Below are 21,065 nucleotides of genomic sequence, written 5' to 3'. Positions count from 1 at the left end.
TCCAGTAGTGGAATTAGTGAATCATATGGTAGCTCTATTTTTAATTTTTTGAGGAACCTCTATATTGTTTTCCATGGTGACCACACCAATTTACATTCCCACCAACAGTGCACATGGGTTCCCTTTTTTCTGCATTCTCACCAACACTTGTTATTTCTTGTCTTTTTGATGGTAGCCATTCTGATAGGTGTAAAGTGATATCTCATTGTGGTTTTTTGATTTGCATTTTCCTGGTGATTAGTGATGTAGAACATCTAATCATGTGCTTATTAGTCATCTGTATGTCTTCTTTGGAAAAATGTCTTTTCAGATCTTCTGCCTATTTTTATAACTAGATTGTTTTTTGTTATTGAGTTGTATGAGTTCTTTATCTATTTTGAATATCAACTCCTTATCAGATACATGATTGGCAAATATCTTCTCCCATTCAGTAGGTTGCCTTCCATTTTGTTGATGGGTTCCTTAGCTATGCAGAAGCTTCTTTCTTTTTCTTTCTTTCTTTCTTTCTTTCTTTCTTTCTTTCTTTCTTTCTTTCTTTCTTTCTTTCTTTCTTTCTTTCTTTCTTACAAGAGAATAAATCTACACCTTTATTTATTTACTTTTCTGTAAGTTTAAATCCTTGAAGGGTACAGCATCACATGGATTGTGTGGCCAATGGCTTTAGCAGGAAGGTTGCTTTGAAATTTGGCACAACCATGCCACTCTTTCCATGACCATGAATTACTTTTCCCTAGATTACTCTGGTTTTGTTGGGTTTGCCACCAGGAATCAATGTGTTTTTCTTTGCTCTGTATGCATAGGTACATTTCTTGCCTAGATGGAATTCAGTTTCATCTCAGCATAAACACCTTCAATTTTAAGAAGAACTTTGTGCTCCCTCTGGTTCTAGAGACCCTGCTGATAGCCAGCAAAAATGACCTTGGACCACACCTTCCAGACCTATTTGTCCTTTTAGGCATCCTGTTCCCAGCAGACCTCCATAGGCTCCGAAATGGTGGAAAGAGCTATGCAGAAGCTTTTTAGTTTGATGTAGTCCCATTTACTTATTTTTGCTTTTGTTTTCCTTGTGTCTGGAGTCAGAGTCAAAAAACCATCACCAAGACCAATATCAAGGAACTTACTGCTTATGTTTTCTTCTAGGAGTTTTATGTTTTCAGGTCTAATGTTAAAGTCATCCATTTTGTGTTAATTTTAATATATGACATAAGATAGTGGTTGGTTCAGTTTTGTTCTTATGCAGGTGGCTGTCCAATTTTTTCAGCACCATTTATTGAAGAGACTATTCTTTATCCATTGTGTATTCTTGACACCTTTGCCATAAATTAATTGACCATACATGCATGAGTTTATTTCTGGACTCTCTATTATGTGCCAGAGATCTATGTGTCTGTTTTTATGTCAATACTATATTGTTTTGACTACTGTAGCTTTATAGTATAGTTTAAAATCAATGATCCTGATACTTCTGGCTTTGTCTTCTTTTTCAAGACTGTGTTGATTCTTTGGAGTCTTGAGGTTCCACACAAATTTTAGAATTACTTGTTTTAAGTTCTGTGAAAAATGCCTTTGGACTTTTGATAGAGATTGCATTGGATCTGTAGATTGCTTTGGGTAGTATGGATATTTTTACAATATTAATTCTTCCAATCCATGAGCATGGAACATCCTTCCACTTGTGTCATCTTTAATTTCTTTCAGTGTATATCTTATAGTTTTCAGAGTACAGGTCTTTCACTTCTTTGCTTAAATTTACTCCTAGATATTTTGTTCTGTTTGATGTGATTATAGATGGAATTGTTTTCTTGATTTCTCTTATAGTTCATTATTAGTGTGTAAAAGTCCAACAGATTTTTGTGTATTAATTTTGTATCCTGCAATTTACTGAATTCATTTATTAGCTCTTACCATTTTTGGTGGAGTCCTTAGGGTCATTTAAATATAGCACTGTGTCATCCACAAATAGCAACAAATACTTCTTCTTTCCAGTTTGGATGCTTTTTATTTCTTTTTCTTGCCTAATTACTGTGGCAGGACTTCCAATACTATGTTGAATAAAAGTGAGAATGAGGCACCTGGTTGGCTCAGTTGGAAGAGAATGCAACTCTTGATCTTGGGGTTGTGAGTTCAAGCCCCATATTGGGTGTAGAGATTACTTAAACATAAAATCTTTTTTTTTTTTTTTAATGAAGATAGTGGGCATCCCTGTTTTTTTCTGATCTTAAAGGAAAAGATTTCAGCTTTTATACCAGTGGTATAATATTACCTGTGTTTGTCATATATGCCTTTTACTATGTTGATGCACATTATACACACACACACACACACACACACACACACACACACACACACAGACACATGTTGTTGAGAGATTTTTAATCATAAATGGATGTTGAGTTTTGTCAAATGCTTTTTCTGCACCTATTAAGATGATAATATAATTGTTATCTTTCATTTTTTTAATGTGGTTTACCAGGTTGATTGATTTGCAAATGTTGAGCCATCCTTGTATCACTGGAATAAATCCCACTAGATCATGGTGTATGATCTTTTTAATGTATTGTTGAATTGAGTTTGCTAACATTTTGTTGAGGATTTTTTTTAAAAGATTTTATTTATTTGAGAGAGAGAGAGAGTTAGTGAGTAAGAGAAAGCACAAGCCAGGGGGAGAGGCAGAGGGAGAGGGAGAAGCAGACTCCCTGCTGAAACAGGGAGCCAGATGCAGGGCTCAATCCCAGGACCCTGGGATCATAACCTGAACCAAAGGCAGACACTTAACCAATTGATCCACCCAGGTGCACCAAGGATTTTTGTGTCTATGTTTAATATCCCAATACAAGGATATGGGCCTGTGATTTTCTCTTTTTTTGGTGATGTCCTTGTCTGGTTTCGGTATCAGTATAATGCTGGCTTCATAGGAACAGTCTGTCCTCCTCTTCAGTTTTTTTGAGAAATTTGACAAGGATAAGTATTAAATTTTCTTGAATGTTTGGTAGAATTCACCAGTGAAGTTATCTTGTCCTGGACTTCTGTTTGTTAGGAGGTTTTTAATTACTATTCGATCTTTTTACTAGTATTTGGACTATTCAGAATCTCTATTTCTTCAAGTCAGTTTTGGAAGATTGTGTATTTCTAGGTGTTTATCCATGTCTTCTAGGTTATCCAGTTTGTGGGCATATAATTGTTCATAGTAGACTCATAATCCTTTGCATGCCTGTGGTATCATTTGTTGTTTCTCTTCCTTCATTTTTTATTTTATTCATTTGAGCCCTCTCTTCTTCTTGGTTAGTCTAGCTAAAGGTTTGTCAATTTTATCTGTCTTTTCAAAGAACCAGCTCCCAGTTTCATTGATCTTTTCTATTTGTCTTTTCAGTCTCTATTTCATTTATTTTGGCTCTTATTTTATTATTTCTTTCCTTCTACCAACTTTGAGTTTTGTTTGTTCCTCTTTTTCTGGTTCCTTTAGTTGTAAAGTTACATTGTTTATGTGAGATTTTTCTTGTTTCTTGACTTAGGCCTGTATTGTTATGAACTTCCCTCTTATATTCACTTTGCTGCATCTCATAGGTTTTGGTATGCCATATTTCTGCTTTCATTTGTCTCTAGATATTTTTTGATTTCTCCTTTGATTTCTTTGATGACCTGTTGGTTGTTCAGTAGTATGTTGTTTAATTTTCACATTTTTGTTATTTTTTCAGTTTTCTTAGTTTCATACCATTGTGGTTGGAAAAGATGCTTGATATGACTTCAGTCTTCTTGAGACTTGTTTTGTGGACTAATGTGATCTCTCCTGGAGAATGTCCCATCTGCTCTTTGGAAAAATTTGTATTTTTCTGTTTTTGGATGGAATGTTCTGTATATGTCTATTAATAAAGTCCATCTAGTCTAATGTGTCATTTAAGGTTGATTTTTCTTATTGATTTTCTGTCTGGATGATCTATCCATTGATGTAAGTGGGTGTTAAAATCCCCCACTCTTATTGTCTTGCTGTCAATTTCTCCCTTTAAATCTGTTAATCTTTGCTTCATATATTTTAGTACTCCTATGTTGGGTACATAGGTATTTATAAATGTTGTATGTTTTTGCTGGATTGACCCCTTTATCATGATGCAATGCCTTTTTTTATCTTTTATTACAGTCTATTTTAAAACCTATTTCATTTGATGTAAGTATAGCTACATCAGCTCTTTTAAATCTCAATTTGTTTGCAATATTTTTTCCATCCTTTCACTTTCAGTCTGTGTGTATCCTTCTGAAGTGAGTCCCTTGTTGGCAACAGATAGATGCATCTTGTTTTTATCCATTCAGCCACTGTATATGTCTTTTGATTGGAGAATTTAATCTGTTTACATTTAGAGTAATTATTGGTAGGTATGTATCTGTTGCCATTTTGATCATTGTTCTCTGGTTGTTTTCTGTAGTTCCTCTGCATTACTTTTTTTTTTTTCTATTTCTCTCTCTCATTGTGGTTTGATGGCTTTCCTTATTGTTATGTTTAGATTTCTCTCTTTCTCATTTTCTTTTTTGTATTTACTATAAGTTTTCCCTTTGTGGTTGCTGTGAGGTTCACATATAACATCCTATTTACATAACAGTCTATTTTAAATTGATTGCAACTCAAATTTGAATACATTCCAAAAATATATTTTTACCCCCATTTTATGCATTTGATGTCACATTTATATCTTTTTATGTATCCCATCACTAATTATTGTAGTTTTAGTTAATTTCACTACTTTTGTCTTTTGACCTTCATACTAACTTTATAAATAACTAATCCACCACCTTTACTATATATTTACCCTTTCCAGCGAGTTTTTTTTTTCTTTTGTATGTTTTCTTTTCATTAATTAGTGCCATTTCTTTTCAGCTTAAAGAAGACTCTTTAACATTTCTTGTAAGGCCAGTTTAGTAGTGATTAACTTCTTTAACTTTTTGCTTATCTGGAAAACTCTTTATCTATCCTTGTATTCTGAATGATGACCTTGCCATGTAGAATATTTTTACTTGGGAGTTTTTTTCCTTTCAGTACTTTAATATATCATGCCACTTTCTTCTGTCCTGCAAAGTTTCTGCTGAAAAATCTGCTGATAGCCTTAGGGGATTTACCTTGTGTGTAACAAGTTGTTTTGTCTTGCTGCTTTTAAGATTCTCTCTTTGTATTTAACTTTTGACATTTTAGTTACAACATGTCTTGGTATGAATTTCTTTGGCTGCAAAGAAATTCTGTGCTTTTTGGATTTGGTAGTTTGTTTCTTTCTCCAGATTAGGGAAGTTTTCAACCATTATTTCTTCAGATAAATTTTCTGCCTCTTTCTGTCTCTTATCTCCTTTTGGGGGCCTTATATTATGGTCGTTATTCTACTTAATGCTGTTCTTCTGGGCCTTTAAGTTATCTTCACTTTTTTTAAATTCTTTTTTTTTCCTGCTCTGTCTGGGTGAGTTTCAGTGCTTTATCTTCCAGCTCACTGATCAGTTCTGCTTTATCCAGTCTTCTCTTGAACCTGTAGTATAGTTTTTAGTCCAATGATTGTATTCTTTAGCTCTGTGACTTCTCTTTGGTACTTTCTTATATTTTATGTCTATTTGTTGAAGTTCTGTGTTCATTTGTTCTTCTCCTGAGTTTGGTGAGCATCTTTATGACCATTACTTTGAACTCTATCAGGTAGATTAGTTATCTTCACTTTGCTAAGGTCTTTTTCTGAGGTTTTGTCTTGATATTTCTCTTGGAACCTATTCTTCTGTCTTCTCGCTTTGCCTGACTCTCTGTGCTTGTTTCTATATATTAGGTGAAACAGTTACCCTTCCCAATCTTGAAAGAGTGGCCTTGTATAGAAGGTGGTCTATGAGGTGGGCCTGCTTTTCCCTCCCTCCCTCCCTTTCTTTCTTTCTTTCTTTTTCTTTCTTTCTTTCTTTCTTTCTTTCTTTCTTTCTTTCTTTCTTTCTTTCTTTCTTTCTTTCTTTCTTTCTTTCTTTCTTTCCTTCCTTCCTTCCTTCCTTCCTTCCTTCCTTCCTTCCTTCCTCCCTTCCTTTCTTTCTTCTTTCTTACTTCCTCCTGAGAATCCTGGTTTTCCCAAGGAGTGTATTTGGACATCCTGGGGACCAGGAGGCTCTACATCTAAAGGAAAGTTTTGGACATCTTGGTGGTTAAGTGTGACTTGTGCTGGTGATGTAAGACACAGTGGGGCAGTGGGAACTTGAATCTTGGAGTCATGGAACTGCTTGATAGCTGGTCAGTGGCACTTGCTGCCTGCAATCTCCTCCACCTTCATGATCTGGGTCATGCTGGGTGCCTTTGTCTTGGTAGCACTGGGTGAACACACCTGCAGTGGTCAGGTCCCAGTACTCCTGGTACGTGTTGTGGGTGCTGCTGTGGGATTCATAGCACAGCCAGATGTTGAAGTTCTTTACTTACAAGGGGGATTTCTCCAACACCTGTCCACAGTAGACAATTTCCCCTGAAGACTTCATCTATTTTAGCTGAGATACAAAGTCCCAGAAGCAGGACTTGGTGACACCACGATTAGGTGCAAAGATTCGCTTGTGATAGAGGGGCAGAGTGCAGCGTTTGCAGGTGGGCAGACAGTGCCTCATCACTTTGTACTCTTGCAGTGTGCCTGAGGTCTTCCTGGCACCCTCTCTGCTCTTGCTTCTATCCAAGAAAGGGAGCCCTTTACTTTTTTTTTTTAAGTAGACTCCACACTGTGTGTGGAGCTCAATGTGGGTCTTGAACTCATGACCCTGAGATCAAGACCTGAGCTGAGATTGAGAGTTGGGCGCTAAACCCACTGAGCCACCCAGGCACCCTGGGAGCCCTTTACTTTCAATGAAATCTTTTATGGTATGCAGACAGGTAACTTTGAAAGTAGTAGATCCAATCCTTAAGTACACAGTACTTGGTAGCCAATCTGAATGAGGAAAAGGTAAGAATTTGACCTTGTGTAAATAATGCTGTACAGCGTATCTTATGATGTCTGCTTTTATGTTAAAATGCTTAAAAATGGTTTAATCTGTGCAGTCAAGTGCTCTTTGTTTTCTAGTTGACTATATTCCTTTAGTATAGATTGTGAGTTGGGGAAGGGAGATGACAATTCTAGTTTCAGTTAGAAGAGTTTTAAGTGAATGCAGAACTCTCTCTGGAATAGAGTCATTTCTTACCGTGCTCTGAACCTTGGTTAATAATATGAAATGACTATTTTGATGTTTTCTTCCTTACAAAACCACAGTGTTTGCACATCAACAGATAAGAGTACATGGGTGCTGCCATTTCAAGCTACTCCTAATTATGTTTTTAACATTCTAGAAGGGCTGTATTTGTCAAGAAGTGAGTCCTTCGGTGCAAACCATTAAATGTTGTAATTAATATAATTGTCTAGTGTTTAGGTAGAATAAATTGCTCATTTTTTATTTCATTATCTTGTATTCTTTTCTTTTGTTTTATTTATTTATTTATTTATTTATTTATTTATTTATTTATTTATTTATTTTAGTAATCTCTATACCCAATGTGGGGCTGGAACTCGTGACCCCGAGATCAAGAGTTGCATGCTCTACTAACTGACCCAGCCAGGTGCCCCTCATTATCTTGTGTTCTTAGCTATGACAGACACTCAGGTGTACTTATGTAATAATAGCTTTAAGGTCCATTTTATCAATGTGTACACATTTTAAAGGGAATATTTCCATAATGTTTTTAGCTCTCACAAGTTTTTCTTAATCTTTCACAGAATATTATGATGTATTTGTCACATATTAGTTTCTTTCTTGATAGATGAGACCATGAAAGTCATGTACTACTGAAAAGAATTGCAAGGCCATAGTCTTTAGTTAATCCCCAAGGAAGGGCTGCTCTTCAGATTCCCAGATGAATTCTCCCACAGCCTTTTGTGAAAAAAAGACAGCATGTAGAGTTTTAGTTATTAATTCTCCAGCTCCATGCTTTTTTCTTGAGTTGCCTAAATTAGGAGCCTCTTCAGTAAAGGGTAACCCACAAACTTCATTAGGAAAGGGCACTGTGCATCTTGTCTAGCTGTGCTTCCTGGGCATGTAACCATAATAATTACTAATAGATATTGGTTGACTCAGTGACTGAGTGAAATAATGAATGAGAGTAATGGCTCCTGAAAGGTTTGCCAGTGGCAGCTGGGGCTCTCTGCAAAGCCCAGGAATGGTGGACCTCTATCTGATGAATGCACTGACACAACCTATGAGCACACCACTGCTCTCTTCGCCTGCCTTTGCCTGTTCTGCCCACTTCACTCATTCTCCTCAGGCCAACTTGAGCCTGGGTCTGGCGCAGAGACTCAGTTTCTATCTGTTCTTTTGCATCAGAAGAGGTTAGGAAGCGTGAATTGTGTTCAGATGGAATGAGTAAATGGAAGGGAACTAAATGCTTTCCAGGTGGAGATGGGTTGGGTGTCCTAGCAAAGGTGTTACGGGAATTAGCATTAGTATTGGATTTATGCAAGTCTTGACCATCTTCACATTCAGTGTCATTCTCTCTCATCCCTTCTGCTGGTTCCTGAGAAAACTAGCATGCTGTCCCCAAAGAACTGCCTTGACTGAATTCTGGCCAAGGCAATGCTGTTGCCTGGCAGTAATGAACACGGTGCGCTCAACAGCCCAAGCAATTGGGCTCTGCAAGCTGGGACCATATTTTGAGGTGACTGTTGCCTGTTCTGTGCTGTGTCTTCTCAAGGAGGGCCACAGGGACAAGTTTCTCTATGGTCTCAGAACCAGGAATAATTGTGTCCTCCTGAGCAAATGGTGTGTTCTTTGTATTAGGGACACTCTGATCTATGTAATGAATCACATTTCCCTCTTCGTGTAGCCTGTCTAAAAGCTCAGATTCAAACTTATAGACTACTCCTGGCAAGTAGATAAGACTTCCTTGCAATAATTTTGTCTTTTAATTTCACTGCATTTTCCCTTAGACTCATTTTATTCACCAATTTTAAATTTAGTTTATTGTATCAGATGCGTTTTGTTTTGTTTGTTTGTTTGTTTTTGTTAAATAAGCCAATTAAATCCTTTTGGGAAAAAAGAAATAAAAATAAAGACCAGTGTATTCATGCAACACCTTTACTTTAGTTTTGTTGATTTCCCAGGCCTTAATTTTACACCTTTTCTTCTCTAATCTCAATATCAATCCATACTTCTTATCAGCATAATCCCTTTTTGATTTTTTTATAGGAATTTGACCATTATATTAAAAGTAAGGTGTTAATAACGGTCCCTACAGCTGCTACTTTCTAGCTATGTGAATTTAACTAGATTACTAGATTATTTAATCTTTTTCATTTATATAAGAAGAGTAATACTATTTATTTTTTGTGAAGGTTGTGAGGATTATACAAAATACTGTATGCAACATACATAGTACCTTATTTGACACATAGTAGGCCTTTTGTTTAAAAGTCTAAGTGGAAAATGCACTGGACTTGCAGTGAAATCTTTTTTTTTTTTCCCACTTATTAGCTTATGACCTTGGGCAAATCATTTTACTTTTTTGGACCACATTTTTCTCACATATAGATTTATGGCATGGCTGAGAGAGCCCTTAGGATTCCAGCTGTGCTATTCTTGGATTCTTAGGCTTGTCCTGACTAACATGTGAGAGTGTGTCCTCACTCTGTTTGCCCTAGGAATGGTATGAATATATTCACCTGGGCATCGAGAGGTCTTGGGGAGAAAGGGATCCAGATCTGAAGCAGGGAAATGAAAAGGTCCACTGTGCTGGTCATTAATGTTCTTCACTGGTGTTGGTGATGGTATTTGCAAAGGTAGTAGCATCTTCTGGAATACCTCAATTGTGATTATAGTCCTGAATTCAAGTGGATTTTGAAAGACGTGCCATTGTGGATGCTACTCTCTGTAGTGAATGGTTTATAACCGGGTGCTTGGTGAATACTTGGAGAGGTAGCAGAGGAACCAAGGGAGATGCTGCTTCTGATCAATGACCATATTCGCCAATGACCACTGGTTCATCATGGAGTCAATCATAGCAAGTGTCTGTGTCCGAGACATAGTTTCTATTCAGGAGATATTGGGCAATAGGAGACCCCCAAAGCAAGAGGAAACTCATTTATCAAGAAGATAAAGAAGAGTTTGTAATAGATGTAGAAGAATAATCTACACTGAAATGAAGCTACACTCATAGCCATTCATCAAGATGCAGGGTAGTTTTGTGGTTTAAAGGCACAGCATTTTTCAGTGTGAGGTTTCAGCCAAGTTATTTAATCTCTCAAAGCCTCAGTTTCCTCATATGTTAAAGGAATAGTGATACTTACCTCATAGGGTTGTTCAAAGGAGATAATGTAAGTGCTGAGATATGTTAGTTATAGGTAACTAGTATTATCAAAACTATTAGTATTATTATAAACCGCAGATTCACACTGGACTTCAAGGTTTTGCTATCCCTAATCTAATAAACTATGCAGACTATAAGAAATAAATGTTAAAAACAAAGCATTAGAGGGGCGCCTGGGTGGCTCTCTCGGTTAAGGGTCCAACTCTTGGTTTTGGCTCATGATCGTGTGGGTCGGGGGATTGAGCCCTACATGGGGCTCCATGCTCAGTGGGGAGTTGCTTGAGGATTCTCTCCCTCTGTCCCTCTCCCCACTCTCTCTCTCTCTGGCTTTCTAAAATAAATAAATAAATAAATCTTTAAAAAAAATTAGATGATCAAATGATTGGAGTAGAGGGCATATGCAGAGAAAAAAGTTCTAATAAATTTTTGCATCAGTGCATCATGTCCATTAGTTTTCATCCTATCATTTTATCCCTGGGATCTTACTTTCAAAAGGTAGCCATCTACTTGTACTTTTGATTGATTTCATTCTTTGTACATGAGGTGGGATTATAAATTAAAGACACTAGTTTCTATAAACTTCCCTCATCACTCACACTTGAAAAGTTTCTGTTTCCTGCCTTTCTGTGGGATAAATTTAAATTTGCTTACCTTATTCAAAGAGAAAGCATTATGACACTTAACCATGAAAAAAATCTTTATAACATAACTTTTAAAAAATGGTAAAAAAAAAGTAACCAGAGTAAAATGTTAAACAAAACAAAGCAAAACAAAACAAAACAACAAAAACCCTGAAGAAAGTGTTAAGATACGGTGGAATTATTGTTACAAAAACAGAGAAACCACTGAAAACTAGTCTGGTTTGGGTTCAAGTATTTTTGTCTCAATGAGCTTCAACTTTTGCTTGGTCCACTGAAATTCACTGAATTCAGGTTAATGTTGAGATTTGAAATGGTAAAAGTATGTGGTAGTTACAGCCTCAGAACACAGCACCTGGGAGTGGTGGTTTTCTTGTGTTTCACTGTTTGAATCTTTCAGGAGAGAAGTGAAATTCTATAATCCAAATTTCATTGATTTATTTAGTTTTGACCTGCATTCTTATGTGCAATTTCTCCTATGTCAAGTCATATGTTAGTCCATTTGGATTTGAAAACTGTACAGATAATTTTGTAGGCAGTGTTTTCATAGAAAAGAAATTAGGACTAAAATCCAAGATATTGGCTACCAAAATACTTAAAAATCAGGATATCCTTAATTCAGTTTTCAAAAGATGTTCCATACTTATTAATTTATTCTTGAATTAGATGCACTAGTTTTTTCAAGCAGTTTTACTTTTTTTTTTATTTAAACTTGTTTAAGTTGTGGTAAAAAAGATAACATGAAATTTGCCATCTTAACCATTTTGAGTTAATTGCAGTTCTGTAGTAGATTCACACTGTTGTGCAACAGCGCTCCAGAACTTTCTCATCTTGCAAAACTGAAACTCTTTACTCATTAAACAAGAATTCTCCATTTTCTCATCCCCCAAACCATGCTCAATTCAGTTTCTAAATGAGGCATGTATATTTTTGTGATTAGGATTTGATAAGGCCAGAGGTCATTTAGGTAGATTGCAAACTGTAGGGTATGGTGTTTTTTTCACTTGAAAGTTGGACAAGCAGTAGGAAATCAATGTTCACAGTCAGCACTCTTATTAGTTGAACTATAGGCTACTACTTAATGGCATATATGAAGTACTTGAAAAGCAAGCATCACTCATACTTTTGAGTAGTGAAGTTTACAATCAAAATCAAAACCAAAACAAGAATCAGACAGAAAATCCTGATAATGAAGGAGGGTAGCTTTTGAAATATAAAAATAATTGGAAAGTTGTGATATTATTTTCTTTTGAGATCTTTAGAAAGGCAAATATTCATTTCAATATTGTGGTTCTGTTGTACTACCAGCATGCCAAGGAACATGTTTACAGGTCCTGAGCTAGACCCCTTCCTGGACTTTACAAAGCTGTGCCTAAGGAGTCTGGTGTGACCACAGTATAAGGCAAAATCTAGAAGGAGGAAATGCTGAGATGTGGGTAGTGATATCTCAGAGCCCTCATTTGCTTAACTGAAAGCATTTTTTAAATGTTCAGGGAAATGAATGTGATGGAAGACGTTTCAGTGCCAGAGACAGTGAGGGCCCGGCACCCTGGTGCAGTTCTCCTCCGTTTATTTAAAAAATCAAGGTGATGAGATGTTATCTTATTGGCTACCTCCTGGCATCATCTTTATAGCCTCCATGCTCTAATACAATGGGCAAAATATGGCAAGATGATGGGGATGATGATGATGATGATGATGGTGATGATGTTGATATGATGGTGATCCTGAGAATAGTGGTCACCCAAACTCATGGATGCTCTATTCTTACCTCAGGTGTCTTGCCTGATAGGTCTCAGATTTTGGAAATGCAATGTTTGATGATACTCCTTAAGCCTCTACAGGATTAAATTTACAGATTTTACAACCCAGAGGTTTTTAAGACTTGGTTCTAGTGTGTTTCAGGTACATTTTACATTAAACAGGTTTTTATGTGTCAATTTGGGAACTTAATTGTCATTTATAAACTTGTTTCCTCGCTAAAAATGTATTTTGAGTCCAAAACAAATAAATTAAAAATTTTAAGGAAATGACCCTTTTTAAGTAGGAAATTGTTTCAATTTGTTCTTGTAATTCTATATCAGCATTTAATAAAATATTTTAATTTGGTTTTGGAATGAAAGCTATAGCTTAATTTTAATAATGGAGAAGAACAGTAGAGTGGCTAAAAAATGAACAGTATTACATATATTAAGTTCTTGATACAAATTGGTTGAATTAATTAAATACAGAGTCATTTATATTTAGTTATTTGACTTTGAAATACAGGGTAAGAGTTTCTAAACTTCAATTGAATTTTATGATACTTTTCTTACTCTTATATTAACGTGAATTTTCATATCTCTGAACTCACATGTTTTGCTTACTTTGGACTTATTTTTATTTGGCCACTACTTATTCTGAGTAGTGGGGAGGGTTAACTTGAAATTATAAATATGCTTCAAGCAATCTACAAATCCAAGCACAGATAGTCAAGTATAGATGGTGTTAATACTACTTAGGTAGTGATAAGCTACAGGAAAATGTGAGGGAGAGGAATAAGTGGTTATAGTGAGTCACTTAACCAAATCTGGGTTGCCAATATGCTATTGAGGTGTTTTTTTTTTTTAAATTTTAAGATTCTTCCTAAAGTGGAATATAAAGAGATAACCTCAGTATTAATGATAGCATATTGGCATATGAAGGGAAACTATATGTTACATCTCTTACCTCATTTCTTGCTTGAAGTGATAAGCTGATTTGGCCTCCAGGCCTGAGTTTTTTCCTTTCTCAAAGTCCCATTTGATTCTCTCTCTTGGTTGGTGGGGACAGCCTTCCTGGTTGGAGGAAGACCGTTTTTCAGGCAAGAGAATATGGGTGGCTGCACACCTCTACTAGGACTAATACTAGAGTTAATATAGTGAACTCACTCTTTCACCCAAATGGGCATCTATACCTTGGGGACATTAAACAATGTGGAAAGGGTCCAGGGAACACTAGAAATGGCACCAGATTAGAACCCTAGAGACCTTGTGGATAGGTGTAAGGAAACTAATAATTTCATCAGTATTTACCATTAATCAATTAATATTTCTATGTGCCAGGTGCTATATGCTTCATCTTGTTCAATCCTTACAAAACCTTATAAGTAAATCTGATTAATCCCATTTCAAGATTAAAAAAAAAAAACAGAGAGTTAGACAAAAACGTGTTAAAACATGTTTCTCAAGCTGATGCAGACAGTAAAATAGACCTGGAGTTCACCCAAAGATTGTCAGACCCCAACACAAATATCTCAATTATTCTGCTAGTGCTTCCTACCATGGTGGTGGGGATTGGGTACAGACATGGTTGTACTTTGGGTGATGATTTTACCTAGTTATTGCCTTTGGGTGATGATTTTACCTAGTTATTGCCAATTAGTTAAATTTAAAGTTCTTTACATTTCTCATTTGTTCTCCTTCCTTCTTCTTTTTCACCTCTCGTCATTTTCTTCCCACTTCTGATATCACTCCCAAGTTGGTAGTAAAGGCCATGATTTCTGCCCATTTTCTCCTCTCACCACAAAATTTGGATTAATTAGGACAAAGGAGCCAAAAGTATGGTAGCCTGTCAGTTTCTCTTTCTGTGTGCTTTCGCCAAGCTCTCAGGATGAATTTAGATTAGGCATACTCAAGGATATCCATGAGTAATAACTATAAGCTTTGTCATAGATAACTGTATCGGGTGTGTTTAAATGTACAACTCTGTTTTTCTATTATTATGTGATATTTCATGTTGACTTGTCAAACTGAAAAATACCCATATTGATTTTGCAGAAAGCTTCACATGTGAGATAAATGCACTCAAAGACTCCTCACAAGTAGCTCTTTGGAGCTTCAGATGTGAAATGGATCATTCCTCAATCTGTAATAGACCCTTCTGTGAAGCTCTTCAATCAAACCTGAGAATTCAAGGTGAAATTGAGGGGAGGATGGGAAACCCCTATAGGGGGATTTGAGTGGACTAGCTGAAAAAGGAACTGGGGTATTTGCTGCCTCTTTTTTCAGTTTTTTTTTTTTTCTTGAGCGTAGGAAGGCTGTCAATCACTGTGTGACCTCGCATGCCCATGCAGGCCATATGCGTGTAATACCTGGGTACAAGGAGACAGCCGTAAAGGTGCTCATAGAGGTGCTGTCATATGCGCCTTTGATTTCTTTCCACTTGTCAGTTTTTTTCCTGACAATTTTCAGGTTATTTTTAAAGTGGGTATTTTATACAGATTTATTATACAGGGTTTCTCTTTCTACCAAACCATTTATATTGTTATATTTGTTAGAGTGAAATTGTTATCTTTTGAGAAAAGCATAAATAATCTTTTAAAAAAGTTAGTGACACATGATAACTACTTTAGTTAAAAAGAATTGTGATATTTTGTTAAGTAGTGATCCTGGTAAGGGCATCTTATTTATGAATCATGTTTGTAGATCATGTAAATGACTTTTAATTAGTTTGTTCCCAGGAAAGCAGTAAGAGTTACCTCTAGGAAGGAAAACAGCATCTTCTGAAATTAGTTTTGGTGTCACATTTTTTAAATTTATTTGGGAGCACATTTTCATTTGGACATTTCTAGGTTAATTAAAAAAAAAACTCAAAAATTTTCAATGGACTATTCAGTTTGGGGGAGAAGTGAATCCTGACACCAAACTAAGTAGTAAAAACTATGCTTTAGAATTTATGCTCAAACACAGAATATGTTTGATAATAGTTTTTGAAGCTCAGGCTGCTACGAAATGATTGCTATCCCCTCGCTGTGTTGTAGTTTTTCCTAAACCACGGAGATGGTGTTGTTTGTAAAGCTCACATATTAGTATAATCTTAAGAGCATATTAATTGCCCGGGAGGTTTATGTATTTGTTCTGCTCATGTGATTAAAGATCACGGCAGCTTATACAGTATAATTTTAGAGATGGAGAAAATGACTATTGTAATACTTGCTACTCTCAGTTTCCTCTACAGCAATGCCCTTACACCTTTCTTTTTCAGGCATTTTGTAGCATCCTAAACAGAAGGATATTGAAGGGAGCTGATTCTGCTTTGATCCTTGTGCTTGTTGTCAAAGCGCTTGGGATTGAAGAGACTGTTGGCTACAATTGACTGTGACAATTAGGAGATGATCAGAGCCCTAGAGTGGAGCACTTAAAGGGTAATTTACATGTCAGTTTGTCGAATAAAAAAAAAGATATTCAGCTAAGATTTTTTTTTTCCCCCTCAGAGCCTTGTAAACTGCAATTTGTGCTCTGGTAAGAAAAACCTGGCAGAGGAGTTAGGATAGCCATTACCATTTGAAAAGAAGCAATCATAAGGCCGCTGCTGAGCCCTTTGTCCACTAAAAATGCTGATTTGCAGCAGTGAGTGAAAAAGTGGAACCATCACTAAATAAAACCTTGAGCTAGGTAACAACCCCCCTGGCCCCCACCCTTGCTCGCTTTTTAATGTTGGTTAAAGGTGTTTGTAAAAAGCCGTATCTTAAATCCGATACTTACTATCATTATAACATTGTTATTGGTCATGAATGTCCTTTCCTAAAAAAATAATATAAAGGATGCATTGAGGAAGTGGTAGGTGGAATACAGGCCAACAGCCAATTGAAAGGCTGATGCTGGCTATCAGTTGTATCTTAACTCTTGTCCCTTTGTATGGTATCACGGTTTTCCGCCCGTCAATCCTTTACACTCTGTTTTCCCCCTAACATATCAGTGTGCTCCTAGGTTTTCCCATTTTTATTTATACTCTGATTTTAAAGTGGGAACTGTATTTCTAACCTTCACATATTTAGCCTATTTGGGTGCACTTGGCTAAAAATATAATGCACTTTCAGTCATGATTTGCTATTCATAGGTGGTCATTGCTATACTTTTCTGTTTGGTAATCCATATACAGAAGTAAAAAAAAAAAAAGTAGCTAGAAAGTGAAAAGAAGATAATTGCCAGTAAATATATGGTGATATATATTTAACTGTCAAATAGAGTCAGAAAAATTAGTTATTTCAAGAATTTTTGAGTCTTACCCCCTCCCTGGAAATCATTAATAATAGTAATAATAATAATAATAAATAACATGTAGTTGCAAGCTTTTCATTTGGAAAAGTATCTAAAAAAGAATGTATCAACACAGCCATCCTATCCAGACGTAATCCAATTTGGTGTGTGTATTTAATTCAGAGATACATATTAACTTTCAATGGCAGATACATTTTATATTCCATTTTTTTTGGATACTTGGCTACAGTGACAGGCATTTGCAGAAAGGCAGCAGGTTAGAAATGTCTTTATCTTAAAACACCAGCTTTATTGATGAGAGCTAAGAACATGCATGACCTTCAAAAGCCAGATTTTCCAATAGCACATTGCTGTTCCTCAAGTCCTTCACCTGGATACTGGTGTTGGGTTTTCAGGCCACCCTTCCATTAAAGACATTCACAATTCCAGATAAGGGGGCTTTATTTCTCTTCATTTACATCTAATACCTTAACAACAATAAAATTTTTTTTCAAGGGATGCTTTATGAAAGGACTTGCATTCTACTTATGGAGGTTTCTGAAAAGCACAATAGTCAATGGGGAGTTGACTGAGAGAAGTCAGTAATTCACAGATACTCTGTTTTGCAGGAAGGGCCCTGAACTTCTTTATAAAGTTTTTTAACTCTAGTTTTCCTTGTGTGCATGCCCCCTGCCCCCCCTCCCCCGCCCCGCTAAGAAGAACACACCAGCAAAGGAAAAAAAAAAAAAATGAATAGGTTAGTAAGTGCTAAGAGGATAATGAGACAGGGAGTCAGAGAAGGTCTGGGCTTCCTTAACGTGTGTCTGCAGAATGCAGGCAATGGTAAATCTGTATCAAAAATCAGGCACAGCAGGAGGTGTTCGTCTCCCAGGTAATGGGTAAATGATGAGCAGATGAGCCATCCTTGTATTGATTTAAGCATTTTGTTCCAGCCAGTCACAATTAACTTTGATTTGTTTTTACTTTCCTCTTATAGGTTTGCATTTAAAACACTCTTGGAGCACTAATTGTATAAAATTCTGGTAACTGCACATTCTCTTTTTAGAGAGGTAATGAGCGAATGAATGAAAAGGCAGGGATTATTTGCCATTCTAAGAGCGGGGATTGTCAGAACATTTCTACTTGACTGAAATTGTTTTGGAAGGTGAGCTGGAACAAGAATCTTGCAACTAAAATGAAGTGACTCTGCATGTGGTTTTGGGATGTTTCTCTTCATCAAAGAACTCTGCAGAACTGCTCTGGGACTTAGAAGTTGATTTAGATTTTATTTATGAAAGAATATTTAGGTGAATCCTATGAAAACATTTTAAAGTATGCATATTTGACTCTTAACAAGTAAGTGGGAGTCTTTTGAAGGCTCATTTGGAATTATTTGAAGAGTTTTCCTATTACTATCACAGTGTTTTTTCAATATACAAATTGCCCTGTTGTGACAAAATAAGTTATTGAAATGCTTTGAAAAGTTTTTAGAGATGTGCCCACGGAAACAATATGTAAATTGTTAAAGTTAATTCACATGTCAATTTATTGAAATGTTGCTGCTACTGAAAAGTCCAAGAACCTTTAGCACAACATTGCAGAACGTTTACAGTCTTGTTTTAATGAGTAGCTCTTTCTTTGTATGTGTTGGAGGTGGCAATAGAATTGCCACATATAGCAAATAAAACCAAAGAATTCCCAGCAAATTGAATTTTTGATCAATAGTGAATATTTTTTTCATATAAGGATGTCCCATGCAACGTTCACATTTTATCAGGGAACCCTAGGTGGCACTCTGATTGGACAGAAATTGCAACCATGCATTGAATGGACAATCTAATTATTTATAAATTATAAATTGTCACTTATAAATCATTTTACCTTTCACTGTCAGATTAGCTAGGCCAACAAGCTTGTCTCCCTTCAAATAGAAACCAAAAGGCTTTTTAACTCATTAATGCTGAGCTTAATTTCCCCCATTACGTTCCCTGAACAAGTTGTGGACTCGTCATTTCAAGTATTTAGTAATTTCTGCCTGACTAATATAATGGAGACTTCAGAGAAGGTGACTGAGGAGTCTGGCTTACCCACATTGATTGGGCTCTGACTGGAGTGTTTCCTGGTTATGGGGATAGAGAACTGAAGGATACAGTGAGAATGTATTATCCTTGTGAAGCCACATCTTTCCTTTGTGGCAGTATTATGACTACATAGGTAACCAAGTTGGAAACTCTGCAATTCCGATCCCAGTAGGAGCATCTGGGAAAGAAAAGATTCTGTGTCCTTACACTTTTATTTTATTGCATTGAACTTTGTTCACCATAATCTAGTTGCCATGAAAGAAGCGAAGCTAGAACTTAGAGAAAACCATATATCTGATGTATCTTTGAAACCAGCATTCAATTCTGTCAGTAGTCGGTTTGAAATGCTATCAAAAAGTATCATAGACTATGTGGACAAACAACAGAAATTTATTTTTCACAGTTCTGGAAGCTGGAAGTCTGAGATCAGAGTGCCGACATGGCCAGGGTGTAGCGAGAACCCTCTCCCATGTTTGCAAATGGCTCTCTTCTTGTGTCCTCCTATGGTGGAGAGCAGGGAACTCTCAACTCTTCAGTCCCTGACAAGGGCACTAATCCTGTTTGGGAGCACTCTACCCTCATGACCTGTCATCTCCCAAAGGCTCCATCTCCCAATACCATCACATTAAAGGTTAGGGTTTCAACATAAAAATTTTGGGGGGGACACAGACATTCAGTCTGTAACAATTTTTCCCTGTCCTGGTGCTTTTCATGGTCTGTCAGAAAGACTGTTGTGCAGGAAAGTTTAGAGTCCTGTTTCTCATCCTCTAAGCCCCATTCTGATTTCAGTTATAGCTTCAGTGGATGGTTCTTCACAAACCCAGTCCTCTAGAACATTGTTTGAGTCTTCCTAATTTCTGCCTCAGAGCCTTTTCCAGAACTGCAGAAGCCTGCTCAGTGCTTCCTCAAGATTCGCCTGGAAATGTGGGAAATAGTTAACACCCTTAAGGGCAGCCCTCAACCGATGGGAGACAGGAGCTTGTGGACAAATTTTTCAGCCATCTACCTTTCAGGCAGTTCTGAGAAGTACTCAGCACGCTTATGTAGGTATCTTATTCTGGGATCTTATGTAGATTATTTGGATTTTCCACCAAGCCTACTTCATTCTGTACATTTTCTTGAACCTATTTCTAGGGATAACCAACATGCATCCAATTCCTCATCTCAGGTTCTGTTTTAGGGCAACCCCAACTAAGACACCCCTGATGCTATCTTCTTCCCAGCACCATGGCCCTCTCCTTGCTCTGGGTCTAGATATTTTGCTTCCTTTCGTTCCACCAAAGTTTACTTTTTTTATTATCAGACAGTTCTGCCACTGTACCTACTATTAAAACTGAATCATATTGCTTGACAAGCACATCAAGCACATTCACTTCACCCAAACTCCATTACAATGAAAGCTACTTTTTATTGGACACACACTCCACGTGAGGGTTAATGCTAAGGGTTAATCCATGAATAATGTTTCGTTTAGTCCTCAGCATATCACCAAGAAAGAATCAGTATTTGTATTTCACAGATGAAGAAACTGAGGCTCAGAAAGATTAAGGGATTTCTTTCAAAACCACAAAGCCCATTTTTTTAACTACTATTCTATATAGCCCACCATATAAGCTCTTAGAAATTAAAATTTCTTTATCAAATACTAATATGAGCAGCTAAAGAGATGATTGGGTAGGGAGTAGAGACAAGAATTGGTTTATATCAAAGAAGGCAAATATTTTTTAAAAAAAGCTCCTGCTCTTGGTGTACCTGTGTGGCACAGTCAGTTAAGCCTCTGACTCTTGTTTTTGGCTCAGGTCATGAACTCAGGGTCGTGAGATTGATCCCTACATTGGGCTACACACTCAGCATGGAGAAAAAACAGGGAAGTTCTGGTTACTAGATTTGATCACAAAGGTCATGCTGTTGGTGACATTCCTGTAGTCTGCTATGGTTGTTAAAGCAGTCAATCTCTCTCCCTTTTGGCTTTATATGAAAGCACGAACGAAAGACCAAGATCATAGGGTTTTTTTAAATTTTTTAAAAAAGAATCTATTTA

General features: G+C 36.6%; 1 long non-coding RNA gene and 1 pseudogene across 1 annotated transcript; one reads left to right on the top strand and one right to left on the bottom strand.

Annotated features, from left to right (window-relative positions):
• Nucleotides 1-6,115: 6,115 nt before the first annotated feature.
• Nucleotides 6,116-8,503, bottom strand: LOC114224576 (large ribosomal subunit protein eL20 pseudogene; annotated as a pseudogene).
• Nucleotides 8,504-8,548: 45 nt separating this feature from the next.
• On the top strand, nt 8,549-18,654 carry LOC114224573 (uncharacterized). The gene is made up of 4 exons (XR_003612409.2): nt 8,549-8,659; nt 14,742-14,879; nt 15,949-16,108; nt 17,941-18,654. It is a non-coding gene; the product is annotated as an uncharacterized LOC114224573 (long non-coding RNA).
• The last annotated feature ends 2,411 nt before the right edge of the window (nt 18,655-21,065 follow it).

This window comes from Eumetopias jubatus, unplaced genomic scaffold (genome assembly GCF_037043125.1).
Source record: "Eumetopias jubatus isolate StellerSeaLion01/CBP00866 unplaced genomic scaffold, mEumJub1_p1.0 scaffold_3, whole genome shotgun sequence".
Lineage (NCBI taxonomy): Eukaryota > Metazoa > Chordata > Mammalia > Carnivora > Otariidae > Eumetopias > Eumetopias jubatus.
This window is presented reverse-complemented; position numbering and strand designations above follow the sequence as displayed.